This window comes from Myotis yumanensis, unplaced genomic scaffold, assembly GCF_028538775.1.
Source record: "Myotis yumanensis isolate MYYU_CA2020_CCGP unplaced genomic scaffold, mMyoYum1.0.hap1 SCAF_7, whole genome shotgun sequence".
Taxonomy (NCBI): domain Eukaryota; kingdom Metazoa; phylum Chordata; class Mammalia; order Chiroptera; family Vespertilionidae; genus Myotis; species Myotis yumanensis.
In genome coordinates this window covers 22,574,673-22,580,672 of record NW_027223758.1, presented here as the reverse complement: position 1 = coordinate 22,580,672, position 6,000 = coordinate 22,574,673, and positions in this window count along the sequence as shown.

Genomic DNA, 6,000 nt, shown 5'->3' with positions numbered 1-6,000 from the left:
ACAAAGAGAGAAGGAAGCACTAGCCGCTTTGGCTCAGTGGATAGAGCATCGACCTGAGGACTGAAGGGCCCCAGGTTCAATTCCAGGTCAAGGGCATGTACCTCATTTGCAGTTTGGTCCCTGGCCAAAATTGGGCACATGCAGGAGGCAACCAATTGATGTATCTCACATCAATGTTTCTCTCTCTCTGCCTCTCCTCCTCTCCCCTTCCCTTCCACTTTCTCTAAAAATCAATGAGAAAATATTCTCGGGTGAGAATTAATAAAAAAAGAGAGAAGGAAGGAAGAGCAAAGAGAAAGGCAACATCTGAGTGTTTGAGATAACTAAAATAAAATCATTACAAATAAAGTGACCTGGAAATAAAATAGCATGGTGTATCTGAGGATTATGTTGCAGAAATGAACCATTTTATAATGACACTAGAGGCCTGGTACACAAAAATTCATGCACTCAGGGGGCGTCCCTCAGCCCAGCCTGCATCCTCTTGCAGTCTGGGAGCCCTCAAGGGATGTCCACCTGCCAGCTTAGGCCCACTCCCTGGGGGCCTAAGCTGTCAGTCAAACATCCTTAATGCTGCCAAGGAGCGGGGAGAGGCTCCCACCACTGCCACTGTGCTTGCAGTCATCAGCCCGGCTTGTGGCTAAGCAGAGCTCCCCCTGTGGGAGTGCACTGACCACCAGGGGGCAGCTCCTGCATTGAGCGTCTGCCTTCTGGTGGTCAGTGCGCATCATAGTGACTAATCATTCCCAGTTGTTCTGCTGTTAGGGTCAATTTGCATATTACCCTTTTATTATATAGGATATAGCTTTACTATTATAAAATACTAGAGTCCCAGTGTACGAATTCGTGCACAGGTAGGGTCCAGCATGCCCACCCCAATTGGGGGCTCATAGGGCCGGGCTGGCAGGAGGGAGGGGCTGTGGGCGGTTGGCCAGCCGGCCCAGCCCCTGATCGGGGTGTTGGGGCCAGGCCGGCCAGAGCGGGGGGGCAGGGGGCAATTGGGGCCTGGATCAGGCTGGTTGGCTGTTGCAGTGCGCGTCATAGCCACGGGTCATTCCGGTCTTTCCGGTCATTCTGCTGTTCAGGTCACTGGGCTTTTATACATATAGAAAACTTCCCAATTACTGTTTAGCTTATAATTAATGTTATTTTACATGCTATGTTCTAAGAATGTAACTATTGTTTTATTCCGCATAATCTTTGTAACCTCAATTAAGTTTATATTCTCATATAATTTGATACAAATGGTCATTTGAAGAATCTCAACCAAAGTCAAAATCCACTTAGGAAAGAATCTGAGAAACAGAAAATCCTGCAGTGCCAACTATTTCCTTCTAGACTCTAAACTCTAAAATTTAGAGTTTCTCTGGCCCAAGGGTCAGCAAACTATGGCCCCCAGGCCACACCTAGCACACCATCTCTTTTTGTATGGACTCTGAGCTAAAATACACTTATACTGTAAATGCTTATTATGTACATGATGTCCTTAATGCTTCTTCTTGTCCTACAAACCTGAAGATTACTCTCCAGCCCTGATAGAAAAAAATGTGTTGGCCCATGCTCTGGTCCACTCGTGACATTATATACTTTTGTTCACATATTGATGAAAATGAGTGATGTTTTGGCAGAGGTGATTCAATGTGCAAAAAAAATTGAGCATTAGCATACCCATTTTAGATTCCTCCTAAGCACACGAGAATTCAATGTTTTCCAATCATTCCTACAGTTGGCTGGAGCCTTATGACTGAGCTCCAGTTCATAGCATGTGGTCTGGCCTTACAGCTTCCTGAGCAAGCCTCCATATACTCTTCTCCCTTCCCTTGTCTGCTGGAAGAAGGTTCTAGAAAATGCATAGCCAATAAATAAAAGAATCCCGCACCCCTTAATCAAAGGAAGACTTCCCTTTGAAGACCAAAATATTCAAATTTTCAAGAAATACATTTTTATTGTGTTGAGTCATTGAACTTTCTGGGACCGTTTGTTATGGCAGCCAAAATTACTTCCCCTGACTAATACATATATAAAAATATTTTTCAATACCATTGTGCTTCATATTACCATCACATGTTATTTAATCATATACAACAGCAAACAAAGTATAAGAAAATTTCATCCTTCAATCTTTGTGAGTAACCAAAACATCCCATTGAAGTCCAGTATTTTTGGCATTCATATTCCCAATCAATAAAATCTTTATTCCAAAACACTGCTTTTTGTTTGCTGCTTATGCATAAAATTGAACTATGAGTTCAGAACTAAGTTAGACACCAGGAAATAAAGGAAAATCCTGCCCTTTGTAAAATAACAACCACCCAGATTTGAGCTCCAAGGATATGTAAACAGTTCTTTCATGCTTATTCCTTCACAAGGCCATTTCTCATGTAACTTTCATCATCCTGTTTAGAGTTTACCAAGTGGGAATCTTCAGATTTCAGTTTAGACACATCTGGCTCACAAATGAGGTACTCCACCCCCAATCATTGTGAAATCCTGCCACAAGCATTGGTGACGAGATCTTGTGTTTATTAGTAAAGATGTGAGAACCAGTCAGTCACAAAACTCTTTTGAGTGGAGACATCTCTGGTGCCGCACTTTAAGTTGTCAGTTGGATTTTTTTCTGCTGAGGAACTGCTGTCATTAAATTCACTTCTGTATGCAAGTTTACCAGTTTTCGCTTTCTTTCAGACACAACCTCACCTGGAGCTGTTGAAAAGATTATTTTAACTGCTCTTTAGTTGTGAGAAAAGAGTTAATATTTCTAATCTGTTGGAGTTTTTTCTTCATTTGACTGAGCTTTTTAAATGTTCCTACATATATTTAGATTATTTGCATTAAAAAATGCATCATAAAGCTAATGTTTTACTATGTTTAAATCATTGAAGAAAATTGTGATTAACAACAAATTTGTTTCTCCTTTTTACACCGAGCCCAGCTTTCTAACAACAACAACAAAAAGAATCATTAAGAATGAATTAATAATGACTTTCTATGAGAGCAAATAAAAAGATAACTGATTCATAGATGAAAGTCACCCTCCAATACAGTCATAGACCACTGTCCAGAGGGGACTGGACAAGATTGACAACTTAGAATAAAGTAGAGTAGATTCCCGGAAATTAGGTGAAGTCGTGTTTCCTTTCTTTCCACAAAAGAAAAATATAACATACCAACACATTTTCCATGAAGAACTCTTCCCACTTAACCTCATAAAAGTGACCCAAGACTCTGCACCTTAAAAGAGAGTTCCTGACAACTGGGCAAAGTGGCATCATGGACCTGTGAGTGAAGTGATGCATTGAGAACACAACATTATCCAGGTAGTATCCTGCCCCACATTAATCCTGGGAAAGCAATCATGCAAGTATAAACTGATGGCATTCTGCAACATCAACTGGCCTAGACTTTTAAAAAAAATGTTAATGACACCTGACACCAAAAGTAAAATGTGGGGAGAAGATAGGGGCTGTTCAAGACAGACATAAAGAAACATGACAATGACAGTTAAGTGCAATAAGTAAAGTGGTCAAAAGGTACAAACTTCCAGTTAAAAGATAAATAAATTGTGGGGACATAATATACTGCATGGTGGCCATGTAATACAACCTTCCCCAAACGGAGGTTGTATTATATAACTATTTTATGGTGATGGGTGCTAACTAGACTTATTACGGTGATCATTTTGCAATATATGAAAATGTTGGCTTGGCTCAGTGGATAGAGTGTTGGCTTGTGGATTGAGGGGTCCTGGGTTCGATTCTGGTCAAGGCCACATGCCTGGGTTGTGGGCTCGGTCCCCAGTGGAGGGCATGCAGGAGGCAGCCGACCAATGATTCTTTCTCATTATTGATGTTTCTATCTCTCTCTCCCTCTCCCTTCCTCTCTGAAATCAATAGGAATATATTTTAAAAATAAATAAATAAATAAATAAATAAATAAATAAATGTTGAATCATTTACCTAAACCTAATATACCTAATATATCTAAAACTAATCCAGTAAGTGAATTATATCTCAATTTTTAAAATACAATAAGCAATTCTCACCTGCATCCTGGATAGAAAACCAAGCAGTTGTAAATGATATTGTAGGGATGGTTAGAACATTTTGAGTATGCATTGTAAATTAGATATTATTGTGTCAACGTCAAATGTCCTGAGCATGATAACTAATTATATGGTGATGATGTGGGAGAAGTTGTTTATTCTTAGAAGAAATATGCTGAAGTAGTAGGGGTGAAAGGTAGAATGATCAGTTTTTACAGTATGACAAACCCCACACAACAGCACCCATTTATGTAGCTAATCATGCTATTCAGGCTGAGCTCACCGGATGGGTGGTTTCTGTGAGATCCCCGCTGGGTTTCCTTCAGCAGCAGGTCAGCTGGCCGGATCTGCTTCTAGACATAGGCTGGTTCTTGGCTGCAGTTGACTGGGACCCTGTCTCTTTTCCTCCAGCAGGGTAGCCCTGGCTTATTCATATGAAAGTAGTAAAGTTTTGAGAGAAAGAGAGAGAGAGAGAGAATGCAAGGCTGCTTGAGGATGCCCCAGTAGGAGAAGCTGCAAAGTCAGGTGGCAAAGGGCCTTGATACAATGAAGGAAAAACTGTGGCTATTTGGACAATCCACCCCAGTGATGTATGGGTGTTCATTCGATTATACTTGCACCCTTTCTATTACTTTGAATGTTTTCAAAATAAAAAGTTGTGGAGAGGGATAGAAGACAACACAGGAAGCCAGATACAAAAGAGATATATGTACTATAAAACTCAAATTATATAGTTTTTTCTAAAGTCAAATCCTTCGTATGGTGATAAAAGCCATCATATTGGTTACATTTGGATAATTAGCTTCTGGGTGCTGGTTACATATTATTTGTTTATCTGAGTAGTAAAAATTGCTTTGAGTTATAAACTTAGGACATGTATTCTTTCCCATATATAAGTCATACTTTAATTTTTAAAAGTTTACCTTGAAAAATAGAAAGAGCATTGGTTTTGGAGCTAGGGAGCCTGATGCTGTCACTAAGTCCCTCTGCAATACTGAAAATGTCTACTTAATTCCCTGGGCCTCCGTTTCCTCATCTGTAAAGGGAAGCTGGGTGAGCTCTACGGGCCCCTTCCAACTCTGAGATTCAATTCTGACTGAACAATGTGCTCTCTTCCAGCCTAGAAATTACTTTTCAGAGTTTCAAAAGGACTTACATGATGTATATTCTATAACATCTAATCTTATCATGATGAAGCATTTTCCTCCTCCAGCAATAGCTATCCCTGAGATTTTGCTTTCCAGAATTTGCACAAAAATAAGTATAGCAATGCAAAAGCAAAAGAATGGCCTCTGAAACAGATGAGGTCTTCAAAGGCCAGCTATTTGCCAAATAGGTCAGGTGACTAGCAGGACATCCTATTTTAATATCACACTGGGAATGCAGTAAAGGACCCTGCCACATAAAGAGGAACTGTCAGGAACCTTTTCAAAAAGCCAGTCCTGTTACCCTGCCCCTCCAGCCAATGCCTGGGAAGGACATCCCTCCCTCCAGAATAAAGGTTTTTCACCTCTTCGGGTCATACACGCAGTGGTCTCTTGGGTTCTTTGTACATTTAGGGGCTTTTAGGACGAAGCGAAGAGCCACAGGCATCCCCTCTATCTTCACACATGTTGTGTGTGAGTTAGAGCACCAGGAAGCGATGGTCCAGGTGTCCCACAAGCCTCGCTGTGGCTGCAGGGGTTGGAGCCCCTGGGAGCGCCTTTGAGGCTCCCGGGTGGTGATTTTCTCACTTCTGAGCACTGTGAGCACTTCATAGTTCAAAGGACTCTAATGGAACAACACTTCAGGCTTTTTGTTTGTTTGTATCCCCCCACACCCACCCCCAGGGCTTAGAGTTTACTTCTAAGATTCCTTTCAGCAGTTTTCTAGAAGTTGCATCCATTGATCAAATATTTATGGAGCATCTAACTATGTGAATTCAGAAATGAACGAGACAGACACGCTCCCTGTCCTTA